Source organism: Pongo abelii, chromosome 3 (assembly GCF_028885655.2).
Source record: "Pongo abelii isolate AG06213 chromosome 3, NHGRI_mPonAbe1-v2.0_pri, whole genome shotgun sequence".
NCBI lineage: Eukaryota > Metazoa > Chordata > Mammalia > Primates > Hominidae > Pongo > Pongo abelii.
The window spans coordinates 191,325,083-191,345,469 of record NC_071988.2 but is presented as its reverse complement, the minus strand read 5'-3'; the positions used below and the strand labels follow the sequence as shown (position 1 = coordinate 191,345,469).

Below are 20,387 nucleotides of genomic sequence, written 5' to 3'. Positions count from 1 at the left end.
AATAGCAAAGAAACACAAATTTATTGCACACATAGTATAGGCCTGATTGGACTGGTTTTACATTCAGGAGAGAAAGGCCTAAATCCCATAAATTTTGGTGCCTCAGATCCCAGTTTATACCTCATCTAACCTGTTTTGGGACAGTGCATTTGCATTCTTATCACCTTCAGACTCCTCTTGCCCCCACAGTATGTCAGAACCAAAGTACCTGTGTTCCAGAGCCCTGTCACCCAGGTTTGGGCCCAAGTCTTGGCTTTGCTGCTAACCAGCTGTGTGACTTTTGGGCATTGAATGTACTTCCTCATCCTGATGTGAGGAAGTTGGGCTAAATAATTCTTAAGGTTTTTTAGCCCCAAATCCCTGTGATTCTGTGCCTCAAAACATAACAATGCTTGTTTTTTTAAATAAGCATAGTTGCTTATTAAAAAAAATTTTTTTGTTGTTTATTTGTTTACTTTTTTGAGACAGAGTCTCACTCTGTCGCCCAGGCTGGAATGCGCTGGCGCAATCTCGGCTCACTGCAAACTCTGCCTCCTGGGTTCAAGCGATTCTTCTGCCTCAGCCTCCTGAGTAGTTGGGGTTACAGGTGCCCACCACCATGCCTGGCTAATTTTTGTATTTTTAGTAGAGACAGGGTTTCACCATGTTGGCCAGGCTGGTCTCAAACTCCTCACCCCAAACGATCCACTCACCTCAGCCTTCCAAAGTCATGAGCCACCGTGCCTGGCCAAAAAAAGTTCTTTTTTACTCTCAAGGATCTTGCCTGAGAGAACCAAGGCCTTTAACTATCATATATATGAGGTGCATATATATGCGTATGTATAACGTGAGCATATATATATATATATATAATAATACATACACATATGGAAGGTTTTCATTCAAATATACAGGGAACCGTATCTGTGACCTACATATAAGATCTTTCCTCTATCTTTTAACCTCTAAACTTTATGGAAACTTGTTTACATATATGTAAGCAACTTGAAAGCATTATAGATATTTAAAAACATTTGAATGGTTTATTTTAAAATAGTAGATCAGACAGTTAACACATAGTTGAAATGTGCCTAATTGTAAAACTGACATCTAACATAGTTCTTTTAGACTAATTCTTTCAGTGATATGGACATACAGAATTGATTACAAATGTCCTTTCATGTGTATTTAATATATTTTTATTGCATTTACAAATTTATTGTGTGCTCATTAAAATCAGCTTGGGAATAATTTTAGTGCTTACTTTTATAATAGCTCTTTGTTTCTGTTCTTGCAAGTATTGGCCTTTGCTTATTTGTCTTCTTATTTAATTAGAGAATGAAAAATGTCCCCTTTGGTACAAGTGGGTGATTATAAAGATTCTCTAGTGTACAATCTGAGGAAGTCTTTAGAAAAATGATCTATGTTTTCTGAAAAATTTGAAATTGAAGGGCAGAAAGATAAGCAAAACCATAATGACAGGTATTCTTCTGTTTACCAGGCAGCTGTGTGTGCAGGATTGACATAGGATGCCATACCATCCCTTGTTTGCTTTGTAATAATTGAATTACATATAAGTGCTGTACTTAAAGATGGCTTATTATCCATCAAATATAAGTAACCAACAGTGCTTTGAAGAGTTATAGGCTGGGGGAGGTGGCTCACATCTGTAATCCCAGCACCAAAATCCCAGCCTCCTAAAGAATGCCAAGGTAGAAGGATCACTGGAGGCCAGGAGTTCAAGACCAGCCCAGGCAACATAGCAAAATCCTGTCTCTACAACAACAACAACAACAACAGAAATTAACCAGGCACGGTGACATGCACCTTTAATCCTAGCTACCATGCCCAGCACAAGTGGTTTTAATCAAGGAACTGTATAAATTGGCCAGGTACAGTGGCTCATGCCTGTATCCCAGCACTTTGGGAGGCTGAGGCAGGTGAATTGCCTGAGGCAGGGAGTTCGAGACCAGCCTAGCCAACATGTAAAACCCTGTCTCTACTAAAAATATGAAAAGTTAGCCAGGCATGGTGGTGCATTTCTGTAATCTCAGCTACTTGGGAGGCTGAGGCAGGAGAATCACTTGAACGTGGGAAACTGAGATTGCAGTGAGCCGAGATTAGGCCAGTGCACTCCAACCTGGGTGACAGAGTGAGACTCTGTCTCAAAAAAAAACAAACAAAACCCTCAACATTTATGTTCATCTTAGTAAATATTAATATTTGTTTTGTTCAGTTAAAATTAATATTTGTTCGGTTAAAATCGATCACTCATGAAAATATTCTAAAATCATATTTCTGTTGTTGAACGCGTAAGGTAGCTAGCATGACTTACAGGTTTGTGTCACTGGCAAATTAAATATGCCCTAATGTACCGTCATTCAAATTATTGATGAAAATGCTAGATATTCCAAAGGATGGATAGTCCCAGAGCTTGGGGGGCACATGACAGATCCATCCAGGCTACTCCTCATTGACTTTTTTGTTCTTTTCACCAATGTCTTAGGGATCTTGGCCTGCTAAGACACAATACCTGACTGGGGAGTATAAACAACAGAGATTTATTTCTCACAGTTCTGGAGGCTGGAAACTCCAAGCTCAAGGAGCTGGCAGAATCTGTTATTGGTGAAGGTTCTCATCCTGGCTTGCCACCTTCTTACTGTGTGCTCCATGGCCTTTCCTTGGTGTGTGCATGTGGACAGAGAGGAAGAGAAAGGAATCTCTCTTGTGTCTTTTCTTACAAAGGCAGCAATCCCATCATGGGGCCTCTACCCCATGACCTCATCCCCTGTGGTTCCACTCTCATACTAACCAAACCTGATCACCTCCCAAAGGTCCCACCTCCAAATACTCTCGCAGTGGTTAGGGTTTCAGTTTATGAATTGGGGGATGGGGGGAGAGGGATGATACAAATAGTGCAAAATGCATTAAGTGCGTACAACTTGCCCCAAGTATGGATGTAGGCCTGTGATTCTCTGTTGAACAAGACAGTTTTTTAAGAGCTTATGGTCTAGTGGTTTTGGGTGGGTCGGTGCCTAGTATAACTTCAGGCAGTGATAAATGTCATGAAGAAAATGAGCAGGGTAGAAAGTTCAGGGTGAGGAAGTTGTGGTGGGTGCTAGTTGGGTTGAGGCTATTGTGGGATAATCAGGGAAGCTTTCTGAGATGACATTAGAGCAGAGACCTGAATGATGATTAGGAATAAGCCTGTAAAGAATATTCTAAGCAGAAGGAAAAGTAAGAGAAGGATCCTGAGGCAGGGAAGAGCCTGGAGTGGTCAAGAAGCAACAAGGCCAGTGTAGCAGTAGGAGGTAGGGATGGGAGAAGAATTGGAGAGGGAGCCAGAGAGGTTAGCCGGGGCCAGATGATAGAAAGCCTTGGGAGCCACAGGAAGGAGTTTGTATTTCAACTGGGAGGGAAAGCCGTTGGGAGGTTAACAGGCAAGACTGTGGATAATAGGTGCTAGGGTGTTAATAGTGGCAATACAGATGGTGTTGACCTGGCTTGGGCTGGTAGCAGTAGAAATTGTCAGAAGTGGACTGATTGGGGGTTGTTCTGAAGTCAAAGCTGGCAGACTTGCTGATGCATTAACTGGATGTGCAATGTGAAAGAATGGGAACGGAGGCATCACGGTGAAGCCCAGTCTTTTGGCCCAAGCAACGAGGTGAACAGTGGGCTATTTACCGACATTGGGGAAAACTGGTAGAGGATCAGGTTTTGGTGGGGGTAGGTGGAAACCAAGAGGTCTGTTTTGGACACGTTGATTTGTAGACGCCTATTAGACATTAAACAGGAGATGTGAAGTAGGCCCTTGGTGTGCAGGGGAGAGGTTACAGCTGAGGTTAGATCTGGGAGACATTGTTGTGTAGATCCACAGTTCTTAGCGCTTTATATGAGAGTCACTAAGGAGCTTTTAAAAATCCATATGCTTCTGACCTAGCCCCAGAGATTTTTATTTAATTGGTTTGGGGTGGGGCTTTAGAAAACTTTAAAAGAAGAAGAAAAAATGACTCCCTAGTTGATCCTAATATGCAGCCAGGGTTGAGAATGGCTTGTGTAAATGGTTTTAAAAGAAGGAAATAGATGAGATCATCTTGGGAGTAAATTTAGTTAGAAAAGAGCAAAGGTAAGAAGATGGAGCAATTGAGAAAGAAAAACACCCAAAGGAGATTGGGAAGGAGATTGATACTGGATTCCCCTTTTGCTCAAAGTGTGGCTCCCTGGGCAGCATCAGTATCACCTGAGGCTGTTAGAAATGCAGTCTCTTTTGCCCCACCCAGAGGTACTGAATCAGACTATGTATGCATTTAACAGGAACTCCAGGTGATTCGTGCCCTTATTAAAGCTTGACAAGCACCAGTTTTGGCCTGGCACGATGGCTTATGCCAATAATCCCTGCACTTTGGGAGGCTGAGGTGGAAGGATTGCTTGAGTCTTAAGAATTTGAGAGCAGCCTAGGCAACATAGAGAGACCCTACCCCTACAAAACATACAAAAATTAGCCGGGTGTGCTGGTACGTGCCTGTAGTCACAGCTTTCGAGGGGCTGAAGAGAGAGGATCGCTTCAGCCCGGAGGTCGGGGTGCAGTGAGCCGTGATTGTGCCACTGCACTCTAGCCTGGGTGACAGAGTGAGACCCTGTCTCAAGAAAAACACTGGTTTTTATTGTGTTATCAGGATGGGGCTGCTTCAGGTATGAATTCAGTCACCATGTATATATATATGACTCAGGAAATTACAATTGAAGAACTAGCATTAGCCATATCCTCAAAGTCAGGTATTTAGCAGTGGTGGTGTGTGGGTAGGGTGATCTTATTTTTCTAAAAGACTTGGTGAGAAAGAAGGTAATAGCCATATTCTTTTAAACATTTAAAAATCTTGTCTCTGATTAATGAAGTTTTCATAACCAAGGTTCTAAGAATTCATACATAGCCAACTTGCTACCCCTCCTCTTTAAAAGTAGCTTATTAAAAAAAAAGGTAGCTTGTAAATGGTTAGATAGTGGTTTCCACATATTTCACAAGCTCAGTAAGCTAACCCCTCTTGAATTAAGGGAAGGTATTTAGGCTCTTATTGTTTTCTCCAGAGCTAACATGTGTAACCCTCCAGACCTCAGGATCTACAGCGCCTCAGGATCACCAGCTCCTCAGACACAAACATTTAAGGTGAAATCATACTAATTGAATCACAAGGTCTTGCAGAAGCAGGGAGCATGATTGTAGTGACAATTTATGTCTTGTTTTTCATTTCCTCAATCACTGGACTTACTGTGTTCTTTTGCGACTTTTTTTTTTTTTTAATCCCAGAAGAAACTTATCACAGCAAGCTTGTATTTATTATAAGACATACAGTCTGAATAACAAGGGGGCATGGTGGGAGTTATACTAATGTCTTATTAATATTTTGTTAAGGTGCCTGAGTCAATTATTTGGTGCAAGTGAATATCTTAATCAGGAATGGTCAGGAGCAAGTGGGAGTGGGACTAGGTGGATGAGCAGGGACAATAGTAAGGGTCCACCTATATTTGCTTCTTTTCTTTTAAAAGCTGATCTACTATGTGGTTGGTGAAGAAAAATACAGAAGGCTTCAATTGCATTTATAATGCTTTATTTCTCAAGTCAGTTTGTGGATACAATGGGTTATCTTTTTTATTATTACTCCTCTTTGTATATCTTAATTATTTAGTAAACAAGATACTCTATAGCAAGTGTATTAGAATTTTACACACTATTTTTCTTACACATTTTAGTTTTAGAGTAATACCTTTTCATGATAGAAAATACATAACCTCACAGAAGATTCTAAAATAGAGAGCAAGAGTGTCCCTCTCTCTTCTCTCCTACCCTAGTCCTGCTTTCCAGGGGTAAGTGCTATTACTGTTTTCTGTTCTTTAGTTCTGCTGGTTACCATTACATCCCACCTTCTTCGCTTGCTTTGTTCTAGCTGCGCTGGCAGCCAATTGGTGGGTCTTTCTCTCCCAGCCCACCAACTCAAATGTCAGTCTCCTCTGGCAACACCCTCACCCCCGCCAGCCAACAATACCTTAGCAACCATCTAGGCATCCCTCAATCCAATCAAGTTGACACCTAATATGAACCATAATAGTTCACCCGTTGTCAACTTAGCCCCATACACGTCTCCTTAAATCATACTTAATCTCCAAATAAAAACAATAAGGTCATAATTACACCTAACATAATACAACTATATTTTGTACAACTGAAAATGCCCTAATCCTTAACCTAAATGCTATTACATAAAGTTAATGGCATTTAAATGCTGATATGAAGTCAATAAATCTTATGTTACATGATAAAGGAAAAAGAAAGGAAATAAAACGAGGATATTTTCTGAGTACAGGTGTATACTTGTACAGGCATATTCTTAAAATGAGGAGGAATTACTCATGACAGTACAGTCCTCCTTTCTGTAACTGGACACATGGTTTTAGGCGGTATTGATAACTGCCTTCTTCTACTACTCATTCTGTATTCCCTTTGCCTTCAGCAAGCAACTGAGCTGGTCGTGGTTTTTTACCTAGTGGGGTGACCCACGCCTTCGATAATATGTTTTCAGCTCTTGCTTTCTTAGGCTCATACAGTATCAATTTCAGAGTGGTAAAATTTAGAGTACTTCTACCTCCCACCTTCCTTTAAGCCTAACTCTTGGTTTTAGTTCAGTGTATTGTTATTTTGATATTGTCAGAGTTTATAACATTCTATTCTGTAGCTGTAATTAATTCCCCAAGTCCCATAAAAATAGCATTTGCAGTATTATGATTATATAAACATGATTCACTTCAGTGTGGATGGAGAAGAAGCAGATGTAACCTTTTCACCAGACCCTGCCCCACCTCTAGATCCAGTGGATCTTTTTAAAATTTCATTTTCTTCATCTCTTCTAGATCATATTGAGCCATCCATGTTTCTTGTATCACATTTCATCTCTCTAGGAGTCTTCTGTGGTTTTTTGTGAGGGGAATATTGTAGGCTGGGAGATACTTCCTTGCATAATTGTTATAGTTTTCACTTGAAAGGCACAGGTAATAAAGTTTCTGAGATTTGGGGTGTTCAAAAATAATCAGTATTTTGTTCAGACACATTTTTAACAGTTTAGCTGGCTAAGTTCCTCTAAATCATGCTCCCTTAGAAATGTAAAGCCTTTTTTCTGCTGTCTACTTTTCTCCTATATTACTATCAATAAGTCAGATTCTACTTACATTCCAGTACCAGGTAAACTCCTCTGACCCAAATCTTTTAGAATTTTTCACTTATCTTTGGAGTTTTGAATTGTAATGAGATGTGCCTGAATACGGTCTCTTTCCCCCTCATTAATCTGCTTAGCACTTAATGAGACTGTTCTGAGATCTTGGGTGTGTTAAAAGAGAAACAAATTAAACTCAACATAATTTAATTGAGCAAAGAACAATTCAGTTCCCCCAACCATAGTAGGTTCAGAGCAACTCTGGTGCTGCTGTGTGGTCAGAGAGGATTCATGGACAGAAATCGTCTCTGATGCACGGAAAACAGAAGTGAGGTACAGAAACAACCTGATTGTTTACACCTTGCTGTTTGCCTCATTTGAACCCAGTTTGAACAGTTGGCCACCTGCGATTGGCCAGAACTCTGATTCCTACAAGAGTAGGTTACAGTTTGTTTACAAATCTGGTTAGGTTATACTTCACTATGTGTGGAGAAACCTTTAGGTCAAACTTAAATATAAGGAAGCAGCTTTAGCCTAAAATTAAGTTTAAAGACAAGTGTTTTTAGTTCAGGAAAATTTCCTTCAATTACTGTATTTCTTTTACAGTTCTCCTCCTTATTGTCACTTTCTTCTTTGTAACACTCACTTTAGATAAATGTTAGAGACCTTTTTAGAGCTGTTTTCCGTATCTCTGAACCCTTGTGTCATTTTTCAGCTCTTCTTTTCCAGATCAGACACATGCTCTGATGGTAAAAGTTGTATTTCAGACAGATCAGACAGATTAGATCATACAGGTGATCTGATGATAAAAGTTGTATTTCAGGAAGATGAATCTGGCAGATCTATATAGGATGGAATGAAGGAAGAAGTAGCAGAAAAGTAGTCATCTAATGAGCTGATTTTTTGCTGTGTGTTTCGCCCTCAGGATATGAAGATGAATGAGCTCCAGCCCTGCCCTCACGTAGCTCACAGCCTGGTGAACATGTAAAATTAGTTGCTTTACCTAAAAAAAATTTAGTTAAACAATTTTCAAAAAGCATATGTTTTAATATATTGGCAAGATGTTTAAAAATAGTAATTTAATCTGTTGCCATGACCAAAAGTATTCTGATTATTAATTTTCTCATCTTAAATTTTTCATTAGTAGGAATACAGCTAGCATGATCTGTTACCTTCTTATGCAGTATACACGAAATGCTTAACAAAAGTAGTCTCAGGTGCACGCATGGGCTCTTGCTTGATTTTCTTTGCTATATATTTAATCACCTAGAAACAGAAAAAAAGGTGTCATTTTAATATAAATGGTTCATTTTGGTTGAAAACACCTGTAATTCATATTCTACTATTTAATTATTTAGAACAAAATAACATTTGGATCTGGGCTTGCTGCGACTGGCTTAGTAAACCATTTCCCTTTAAGATGCTCTCATTTCTTATTTTTGGTGATCAGTATATTTGAATTGGAAGACTTTTTTTTTTTTTAAAGGAAGCCTCAATAAAACTGCCCATTAATCTATCTATTGATAAAATTGTTCATTGCAAATGGATATTACTTTTTCCAGTAGCATTTCTTGCACAGTCGAATAATGGAGAAATTAGAGCGTAAAGGCAATTAGGATCTTCTAGTAACACTCATTTTAGTACCACAGAATATTTACAAAGTATTTTTAAAGCCTCATCTCCAATGGACCTAGCTATTCAGGAGGCTTAAGACAGGAGGATTGCTTGAGCCCAGGAGGTTGAGGCTTCAGTGAGCCCTGATCGCACCACTGCATTCCAGCCTGGTTGACAGAGTAAGAACCTGTCTCAAAAGAAAAAGTGAAAAATAACAGTAAATTTTGATTAAATAAAAAATTTTTAAGTGGTCCAAAGATCTTCCTTCCTTCTCTCACCTTTAAACAAAACCAGTTTTCCATGGATGTCTGAGTTTTTATTTTTTATTTTTTATTTATTTTTTGAAACAGAGTCTTGCTGTGTTGCCCAGGCTGGAGTGCAGTGGTGCAGTCTCAGCTCACTGCAACCTCCACCTCCCAGGTTCAAGTGATTGTCCTGCCTCAGCCTCCCAAGTAGCTGGGACTACAGGTATGCACCACCACACCTGGCTAACTTTTTTATTTTTAGTAGAGACAGGGTTTTGCCATGTTAGCCAGGCTGGTCTTGAACTCCTGACCTCATATGATCCGCCCACCTCAGCCTCCCAAAGTGCTGGGATTACAGGTGTGAGCTGCTGCACCCAGTCTCTTGTTATTTTTTTAATGAAAAGACTTAATTATGTTTTAAAGACTTTGAGCCTACCCTATAGGGTTCACAGGATTGGTTTTATATCCTTGTAATAAGTTTATTTCAAAGTAAGAAGATATTTTCCTGAAGTAATTATTTAATCCTTACTATGTAAACTTCAGATTTAATTGACTAGAAGAACGCTCCTTTGAAGAACAGTAACCGTAATACACACATATTATGTATTACTCTCGACAGCAAAAATAAGGAGATAAAAGGCAGCTTGGTTTGACCACAGCTGAGCTTGTTTCTGCTTTTCCTAATGACATTGTAGAAGGTCGTGACAGACTTTGGAGTATTGAAGCTCGCTTGATTTGATTTCTGTAGGCGAATTCATATTCTCGTTTAATTTTCTTTCCAAATGTCTCCTCCCTGCTCACTCTCTCATACCTCATCACTATCATTATTATTGAGATTCCACCCCTAAGAAACAAAGGACAAAATCATAAGAATAAACTTTTTCTCTCAAATGATTTAATTGCCAAAGAAATCATAGATTACTAGAGATCATCAGTCATAGTCTGTCCCTTTGCCTTTGGGCAGAACCATACATGAGACTGTTCATTTTTTCAAAGTCTCCAGTGAAAGATATCATAATCCATTGCAATATTTAACAACCCTCTCTGTCAGGAAATTCCTTTATCCACCTTAAATAATGCATGCATGAGTTTAAGCCTGTATTTTTTTCTTCAGCGAGTTCCAATCAGACTTACTCTTTTTGTGTAAGACCTTTTCATGGTATTTGAAGACTTATTCTAGAATAACACTGCTGTACTAATACATCTCAGTTTCTACAGCTTTTCTGTCAATATTTTCCAACACTTTTATCATCTTTATCTCCCTCTACTGAATATGCCAGACTTCTCTGTTCCTTTTGTTTATGGGATTCAGAATGTGTCCTGGACATCTAGTGAGAGACTGACTGGTGCTAATATAGGGTCAGATTCTAGCAGTGACAGTACATTATGTACAATCATTTCTGTTCTGTGACTTCCTTTTGGAAAAGTAGACATCTTTATGTGCATTAATCTCCATACCTCTGAATTTCAGATTTCTTGTTTTTCTCATTTTGCCATTCTCTTGAAAGCCAGTGTGGCTTGTTATTCATTGTGATACTTTTGCTTTTGTTTTTGTTTTTAGAGGTGAGGTCTCACTCTGTTGCCCAGGCTGGACTGCAGTGACACAATCGTAGCTCATTGCAACCTGGAGTTCCTGGGCTCAAGTGATCCTTCCACCTTAGCCTCCTGAGTAGCTGGGACTATAGGCTTGTCTCACCATGCCCAGCTAATTTATTTTTAATTTTATTTAGAGACAGGGACTCACTATTTTGTCTAGGCTGATCTTGAACTCCTAGCCTCAAGATATCCTACCACCTCGGCCTCCCAGTGTTACCTTAATATCCTTTGGTATTGAGGTAAAATTTGTATGTGTGAATTACAGTTCTTAAGTGTACAATCTAATAGGTTTTGATACCTTTCTACACCAGGATAACTAACACCTCAGTCAAGATACAGAATATATTAATAGTCTCAGAAATTTCCCTCACACCCTCTTTCACTCATTTGCCCATCTCCTATGGGCAACTACTGTGATTTTTACCACAATAGATTCGTTTCACCTATTTTTGAATATTTTATAAATGTAATCATACAGTATTTTTTTACTCATATGTGTCAGTAATTCATTTTTTGAAATAGTTAAATAGGATTCCATTTATTCCCATGTTGATGGACATCTGCATTGTTTTCAGTGTTTGGTATTATAAATAGTGCTGTGATGAGCATTTTTATACAAATCTGGGTGTGGAGTTATGTTTTCGTTTATCTTGGGTTAATACCTAAGAAGGGTAGATTGAAGAGTAAATGTACATATAACTTTATAAGAATTTTTCAAACAGTGTTAGACCCTCACTAGCAATCTATGTAAATTCTAGTTGCTTCACATTTTTTAGAAAATTTTCTGTTGTCAGTCTTTAAATTTTAATCATTCTAATGAACACATTATAATATATCATTGTGGTTTTATTTTGCAGTTGCCTGATGGTGTTGAGTGCCCTTCCATGGCTATACAAACGTCTTCTTTTCAAGATGTGTATTTACATCTTTTGCTTGTTTTTATTTTTTAATGTTATCAGTTACTTAATTAGGTTCTTAAGAAATTTAGAGCACCACTTTGTGAGGATAAATTTTATTTGTCAGGGCAAACACAGATTATAGGTAGCCCTGGAGCTGAGGAATGGCTTTGATTTTTGTTAAAATTTATGAGTCCACAGCTTTCTGATCAGCCTTGCACTGGTCATTTTTCTTTTTCCATATCGAAGATATCACCTTCTTGGTATCTGGGCTTCTGCAGCTGCCTCTTCTTGAAGTAAGCAACAGTAAGATGTTTTGAGATTTTTACATTGCTGATATCAATTTTGGTTGAGGTGGCAATAACAAATTTCTGGTGTGTTCTTCTAGAGGAACTCAATTGAGGACCAGAGGTCCAGTCACAAGTAACAAGCCAGTAGCCAGCTGCTTCAGGAAAACCATTCTCTTGCCTCTGTGACACTTAGGGAGGATGATCAGAATGGTCCCTGGGGTGATGCTGGCTCGCAGTTTCTCATGTGCTGACTGAAGGTTTTTGCTGTGGCTCAGCAGCTTTTGAGACACATCTTCAGTAGGATAATATCTAGGCATTTTGTGAAGTTTAACCACCTAGGTTACCACTATTCTTCTCACCACCAACTGGTTTTGTAACAGTTGCAAGAACTTTCTCCTTCTTTTTCTTTTCAACCTTGGATTTATTGGCTGAGTACTTCCTCTTGTACATGGCACTTCTGGAATATATAGCAGATGAGGAATATCTGCCAATTCCTCTAATAAGGATAGGATTTTGGCCACAGTGGGGCTTCCCCTTCTTGGGGCTTTTAGCCTTGAAGTTATCCCTTTTCACCTTACCACCAGCATCAGCCTTCTTGGCTTCGGGTTCCTTCTCTTTAGTATCCAGCTTCTCAATTTTTTCACCGCCATCTGGCAAGATGGGAAAGAACTTTTGCCTGTTTTTAAATCAAATTGTTGGTTAGTAGGAATCATTTTAATTCTGGATTTGAGTCCTTTGTCATATATATATAATATATATTTTATATATATATAATATATATTATATATAAAATATATTATATATAATATATATTATATTATATATATTTTATATATATTATATATTATATATTATATATATTTTATATATATTATATATTATATATTATATATATTATATATATATTATATATTATATATTATATATATTTTATATATATTATATATTATATATTATATATATTTTATATATATTATATATTATATATTATATATATTTTATATATATTATATATTATATGTTATATATATTTTATATATATTATATATTATATATTATATATATTTTATATATATTATATATTATATATTATATATATTTTATATATATTATATATTATATATTATATATATTTTATATATATTATATATTATATATTATATATATTTTATATATATTATATATTATATATTATATATATTTTATATATATTATATATTATATATTATATATATTTTATATATATTATATATTATATATTATATATATTTTATATATATTATATATTATATATTATATATATTTTATATATTATATATATTTTATATATTATATATATTTTATATATTATATATTTTATATATATTTTATATATATAATATATTTTATATATAAAATATATATATTATATATATATGAATTTCCTAATCTGTGGTTTACATTTTTATTTTCTTCATGTGTCTTTTGTTTTTGAACCTAATTTTTCAATTTCAATATAGTCAAATTTGTCAGCTTATGGTTAATTTAGGCTTTTTTTCCCTCCCTACACATCACTAAGGTAATTTCTTGTTTCCCCTATAAAACTTATAGTTTTAGCTTTTACATTTGAGTCTGGGATTCATCTTAAATTAATTTTCGTATATGGTGTGAGGTAGGGGCTCAAGATTCATCCCCCTCTATTCCCCATGGGCTTCTAAGTGTTCCAAAATCATCTTTTGAAAAGACTTTATTTTCTTCAGTTGAATTGCCTTGACAGTTTTGTCTAGTTGTTCATATGTGTGTAGGTCTATTTCAATATTGCTTTAATTCTGAAACTATGGACTATCTTTTACATTTAACCTTATGTTTAAATTATATGGCATCCTCGCTCCAAGATATTAATCTAAACACTGGACAAAACTAAAAATAGGCAATGGAATTTCACTGAGGCCTTACCTGACTTCCCCGCTTTTTTTTCTCTGAGACAGAGTCTCGCTCTGTCACCTAGGCTGGAGTGCAGTGGCACAATATTGGACTACTGGCACGTGCCACCATACTTGGCTAGCTTTTTGTTTGTTTGTTTTTTAAGAGATGGAGTTTCACCAGATCACCCAGACTAGTTGTGAACCCCTGGCTTCAAGTGATCTGCCTGCCTTAGCCTCCCAAAGTGTTGGGTTTGCAGGCATGAGCCACTGCATGTGGCTGTTACCCAACCTCTTTAATACTAAAACATGTTCTCAACACACCCCTCTCCCTTTGTGTTTCTGAATCTCCCTACTTTCCTGGATTTCTGTAGGATTAGGTAAGATGCAAGCAGAATTCCTGGTACATGATCATTCCTCCCTATTTAGCCCTACACCCCAGGGTCAGGTTGGAGGCCTAGGGCAGGGCAGTGGCAAGAGAAGGGCAGATTCTTTGCCAGGAATCTGTTTTTCAAATAGGTAGAGACTTGACCTTTTCCCAGGAAATAGTCCCCATCCTGTGTTGAGTCTTCAAGATGGTAACTCAAGTTACTGCAGAGAATTTTCCCAATAAATATTCCTGTTCTCTGCAAAATACTATTGTAATTATTAAACGTGATGAGACAGAAAACTAATATTCAGGGCAATGAGTGACACAAACTTCTTGCATTTTACTTGAGTGACTGCATTCTCAATAGCTATCTTCACTTGGAGAAATTCATAAAATTTGTTTTCTTTAATGATTTATCTGTCTGTTGGGTACTAAGGCCATCCAAGAGAAATGCTATATCAACTGCATGACTATTTCCTCATAACCACCAAATGAGTTTATAAGGAAAATATTTATTTGCTATAGTTTGCTACATAATTTGTTTCATATTTTTCAAATGCCAGCCATTTGCTTAGTATAAGACACTCAACTGCCCATTTCCAGAATGGACTATGCTTTAGTTATAGTGTCTAAAACACAGTGAAGTTGATACCAATTTGCAGTGCCTGCTCATGTTTCCCCAGGTTTTTCTGTAGCACCTTAGCATGCCCCAGGTTTCCCAGCAGCCTAGGAAATGGTAATAAAAATGTCTCCTTCAGTATTTCTGTACCTCCCATGTCTCAGAATCAAGTGCCCACCACCTAGTGTGTACTTGGGAGGACAGTTTCAAAAAGATGGATTAGCAGTCTACCATTCATGAGGAGTTCCCAGAGATACATAAATACGTGTTTGTATATATTTTGCAATTTGTGTAAAGCTGTTGAGCCTGTCAGTAGAATCATCTTTTTAGTTGCTTTTCCTTTAGATGTGTTCTTTTTCCACTTAACCTGTCCACACCTTACCACTCAGTCCACTGGAGATAACTTTTTTTCTTTTATTTATTTATTCAGCAAGAAGTTTTTCCCAGACACTGAGGTAGGTACTCATGATACAAAGATGCATAACACATAGTCCCAGATCTCCAGGAGGTTACAGTCTAGCAGGAAGAAATAGGTTATAAACTGAGTAAGATAAGGGCCATGATAACAGTATTCATAAGGCACTCTAGGTGTACATAAAAAGAGCAGCACCTTCTCTAGACTTGGGTAGAGGAAGGTTGGGAGAAGCTTCCCCAAGGAGGCAATGCCTGGGCTGGGTCCTGATGGACAAGTAGTGGCTGTCACATCTGGGAAATAGAGACTGTCCTATTGACCCATACAAGAATCAGATCATTGATCTTGGCCTTATTTACACCTGATTCCAAACAACAAAAGCAGTCATCCTAGAGAGACATAAAAATCCAAGTGGAAGAAATGCAGCATAATTATCAGGCACATGATACACATACAAGGTGGGGAGGTGGAGGGAGAAATGGACCGTTCTCGATGAATTTTGGTGGAGGAGAGATGGCATGTATGAAGTTGGAGGTGATGACAGCAGACTGGTTTGCTTGCTGAGGGTGGAAAATATGAGGTGGAATGGACAATCCAAATGGAGGGCCATAAAACTCATGATTTAGACCATTAATGTGATTTAAGAGGTAATTGGGAACTGTCTCCAGATTGTAAAGACATAGGTGATGTGGACAAAACCGTGTTTCAGGAATTATCCTTGTTACTGTGGTTATAGTTTGCTGGTTTTCGTCCTACCTCTCTAGTTTCTTATGTCTCTCTTTTTTCTGCCTCCTAAATATAGGTATTTACTAAGCAATGCCCCTTAGCCCACTTTTCCTGCAACATTGCCTTTTAAACATGCTCCTGAGTGCCCCCTCAGGTTCTCCTGTACTTGTAGGAGAGGAAAATCCAGGAGGTGGGACAAATGTATTTCAGTTTGTTTTCTGTATTTTAGTTTCTAGAAAAAAACGTTTAATGAAGAGTCTAATAGCGTTTTTTCATTTTGAAGTTTGGAAAACTCTTGTTCATTTTTTTTTTTCCTGAGTGTTTGAATATACTCTTGACTTCAGCTAAATTCACTATGCAAATGATTAATGATGAGAGTACAGCCCAGGGAAATTGGTAAGAAAGCTGCTTTATCTACTTTCCTTTATCTCTAGTTTTTTTTTTTCTCTCCCTCTACCTTGCCCCCGAAACCATTAATGCCCCCCACAAAACAGCAAGGCTGCTGGAAACTATAATTGGCTGATTGCTGTTTGGTCAAGAGCTGAGTTAGACACTCCATTAGTGATGGTGGATTGGATTGCAGGAGCTGGGTAAGGAGAAGATGGAGGGTGCGGAGCCCACAGATGAGCGTGAGCAGGGCAGCAGACAGCACAGAGTGTGTGCTGAGGAGCCACCAAGTGCTAAAAAAGCCCAAAGACTGGCCTTGGTCAGCCCACATTCTTGAGCTGGTATGGAACTGGAACCAGGTCTGGAATAAGGAGGGAGGCTGGCTGGCTGCAGAGTCTACTTCTGGAGAAAGCTGAAGAAAATGAGCATGCAAGAAAAGGGGACACTGGGATAGTAGAATAAGGGCAAAAAGAAGACATGTGAATGAAGAAACACGTTTTGTCTTAATTTCTGTTTATTTGCAGCTGCCATCCTCAAAGTGCTGGTAGATTTGATTAAAGTTAGTATGATTAGAAAATTTTATGTAGTGAATTTGGGGTAGGTGGGAGGTAGAAGATTAAGAAAATGATTGTCAGATAAAAATTCCCCAGCACAGTGCTTTCCAGATATAAATGTTAAAGGAAAGAACAAATGAAAGATGGACTATTGTGAAATTATGGGATTCTCAGTCCCTTCTGATGTTACTTTGGAAAAATAAAACTTTTTATATTCATATTGGCCGTCATTGAAGTTGAAACATTTCAAGTGATGGCCAAATCATATTTGAGTGATTATCTGATGTAGATATCTTGAGAACAATACTTAGGAGTTATTAACTGTTAAAGAATCAATATTTTCATGAAATACTGTTATTATATCTTGACAAATATTTTACTTTGTAGGGAAAAGCCAACATGTTTTTTGTTGTACAAAAGACATTCTATTTTTTTTTTTACTTTTTTTTCTAAGACGGAGTCACTCTGTTGCCCAGGCTGGAGTGCAGTGGTGCCATCTTGGCTCACTGCAACCTCTGCCTTCTGCCTCAGCCTCCCAAGTAGTTGGGACTGTAGGCGCACCACCACCGTGCTAATTTTCGTACTTTTTATAGAGATGAGTTTTGCCATGTCATCCAGGCTGGTCTTGAACTCCCTAGACTCAAGTGATCCGCCTGCCTCAGCCTCCCAAAGTGCTGGGATTACAGGTGTGAGCTACCATGCCTGGCCCAAAAGACATTTTTTAAAAATTGTTTCTTCTACACATTTTTCTACTTCTTAACTCTGTGTGGTACTTCCTATTACTATGATTTCTTTGTGCCTCAGTTCTTTCTGGAAAGTTTCTGAAAGTCAAGTTAAAATCAGCCAGTGTTGATGCCAATTTAGATATAACTGAGTTATTAAATTTATACACATTTTATAGCTGTTCCCACTACAAGAGTGTCTTCTAGATTTTCTTTTTAGGAGGTCACTGAATCTGTTTTACTTTATGGAGCAGTAAGAAATGCATGAAGGAATTTGAATTTAGAGAGGCTGTCTTGCATGTACATCTGGGCATTGGCATTTAGAGTCTATAAAATAAATTGGCAGTGAATGTTTTATTTACCTGTTAGAATCTCAGCTAGATCATCAAGTAGCATTTTGCCAGATATATTGGAATACAGCTGATGGTATGGAAATGGAAGTCTAAAGCATTTAATCAAAAATATTTATATGCAGATCACATGAGGATTTTAATATCTTAAAAAACAACCTGCATGTATGATTTGGAAACAAAAATTATTTGAAATGTAAAGCTGGCCCACTATCATACTTATTTTTTTAAATGAACAATATAGTAGATGTTTATCAAAATGTATTTTAGATGCAGAATTACTGTAACAGTTTGCCTGTCTAAATTGCCAAGCTTTTTGATAAAGCTGGCAGTGTGAATGACAGCCGCAAACCCAAGGTTAGACTGCAGAGTCGGTTTCTCTTTGGCTTTCTCTCCTTTTAAGCCTCCCTTTCATGTGTAGCCAAGTGAAAGTCTCCAAGTGAAACGTAAGCTCTGTGGATCCTTGGGGGCCTTGGCCTGATGAGAGGATACAGAAGAAAAGCAGCAGTTTGGAAAGCCTGCAGAAGGCTTGGAGGGCAGAGGGCCCAGTGATGACATGACTCTCAGACCTTTCAAAGGAGATGAATGAGAGGGCAGTGCCTCCATGGGCTCTGGACATATTTTATCCACAGAGTAGTCCTAGGCTATCAAACCAATTGTTTTGGCTTTATCTTTCAGATGTTGCAAAAGGAAAATGTGTTCTTTTATTGCTTTTCCAAGTCGTTTAACCGTTTATCCTTAATCATCTGCAGTCTGTGTGGGAATAAGTCTTTCAAAGATCACTGGACTTTGCTTGATTTAAAATCAGAGTAGAATTCATTTTATTTAATGTGGGAAGCCTTCTTTTTAGAAACTTGACCCAAACTGGCTTTCTAGCCTCATAGAATTTAATTGAAAAAGAATACCATAGAAAAACACAGCCAGATGCACAAATGTTTGTTCATGGGTTAAATTGTCATAAGCTTTACGATTCTTTGTGGTTACTGATCATTGAAACAATTTTAGCAGTCAAGATTTAGCAAGTTGGGATGAATTAATGAATTTTCAGTTGCATCACGGAAATGTAACCCTAGGCTAACCATAATGCATATCACTGTTATCATAGTAAGCTTTCTCCTTGCCACTGGTCTGTTAGAATCCTTGATGATTTTATGAACACGTAATAGATTTGTTTTGTGGAAAAGTTAATACGTCCATTAGGCCACTGGTGTGTGGAGGTGATCTGTAAAGAAATCAATTCCTTCAGTTCCCACATCAGCATATCACAAAAGAACCATATTGTGGGTCATTTGGAATTTTACAGATCTCTTCAAGGAGCAGTTCAGAATGGTTTCTAAGAGTGCTAAATCTGTATCTTGGTGCATGGGTTTGGCTGGCATAGATTTGGACAGAGTGGGCCAAACAGAGCTAATTGAGGTAGGGAAAAAAACAGGCCATAATGGTGAATAGAGTTATTTGTCACCGAGTTTGTAATGGGATTTTCAATTAATTCATGCAGGCTTCCAATGCCTTACATTAGCCCTGTCAAGATGAACTACAGCCACATCTAAAATGCCATCCCCTATTAAACGGTGCGTGTCAGTGAATTTGTAATTTCTTCTGTTCAGCCAGAAGATGAATGGATTCTACTCAGAAAACAAATGTGTGCTTCAGAAATGCACATTTCAAAATCCTGAACACTTCCTAGGAGGAACATTCTTTGCATTGTTATACAGTGAATATGTATTAAAAATGTAATTGCTATGTGAATTCATCTAAAAGGGAAAGCATCCAGCTGTGGAGAGACAAATACATTGTCAGGTGCCCCATTTCACTGGTAAAGAGGCTTTTTACACTGGGTAATGACGATGATGATGACAATGATGATGGTTCACACATGTAGCATGTACTGCCTGCTGGGTCATTTAAGGTGTGGCTTATATACATGAATTCGCTAAATCCTCACAACAGCCCAAATGAAGAAAGAGGCACAGAGAGTTAACCTGCCCCAAATCACAGAGCTAGTAAATGGGATTCACACCCTGCAATCTAGCTCTGGAGTTTGTGCTTCCAGCCAGTACCCTATACTGCCTGATCAGAGTCTCTTTAGCTATTGTACAAGAGTTTTAGTACAGTACTTGCCAGTTCTCTCTCTCTCTCTCTCTCTCTCTCTCTGTTGATTGCTGTGTTTTACTATTATTTCCTCAAACCTATTTTTGGAAATATTGTTAAGCTGTGATAACTAGCCTTGAAGAAATACATAATATAGTGGAGAATATAATGAGGCATCTGTGAGGGTAGAGAAAAATTAGAATTCTTCTTTCCCCAGAGTTGGACACTAATGTAATGTGATCAAAGTACACAGCATTGTGAATGACCAGAGTTCTTGGTGGGCATTTCCTTTCTGGGCACAGCAGAATTGCTTACAAGATTAGGTCAAGGCAGAGTAACAGGAGTGATGCCATTGGAGGCCAGATCTTAAGACAGAGTCTGAAAGTCAGAGGTTACAGGAGGGTTTCATTACTCTGGAAGGCTCAACCTCTGT

At 37.8% G+C, this 20,387-nt stretch overlaps 1 protein-coding gene and 1 pseudogene across 4 annotated transcripts in view; one reads left to right on the top strand and one right to left on the bottom strand.

The window, feature by feature from the left end:
- SH3RF1 (SH3 domain containing ring finger 1) overlaps nucleotides 1–20,387 on the top strand; it is a 177,694-nt gene that overhangs the window by 92,852 nt on the left and 64,455 nt on the right.
- LOC134761331 (large ribosomal subunit protein eL6-like) lies at nucleotides 11,621–18,469 on the bottom strand (annotated as a pseudogene).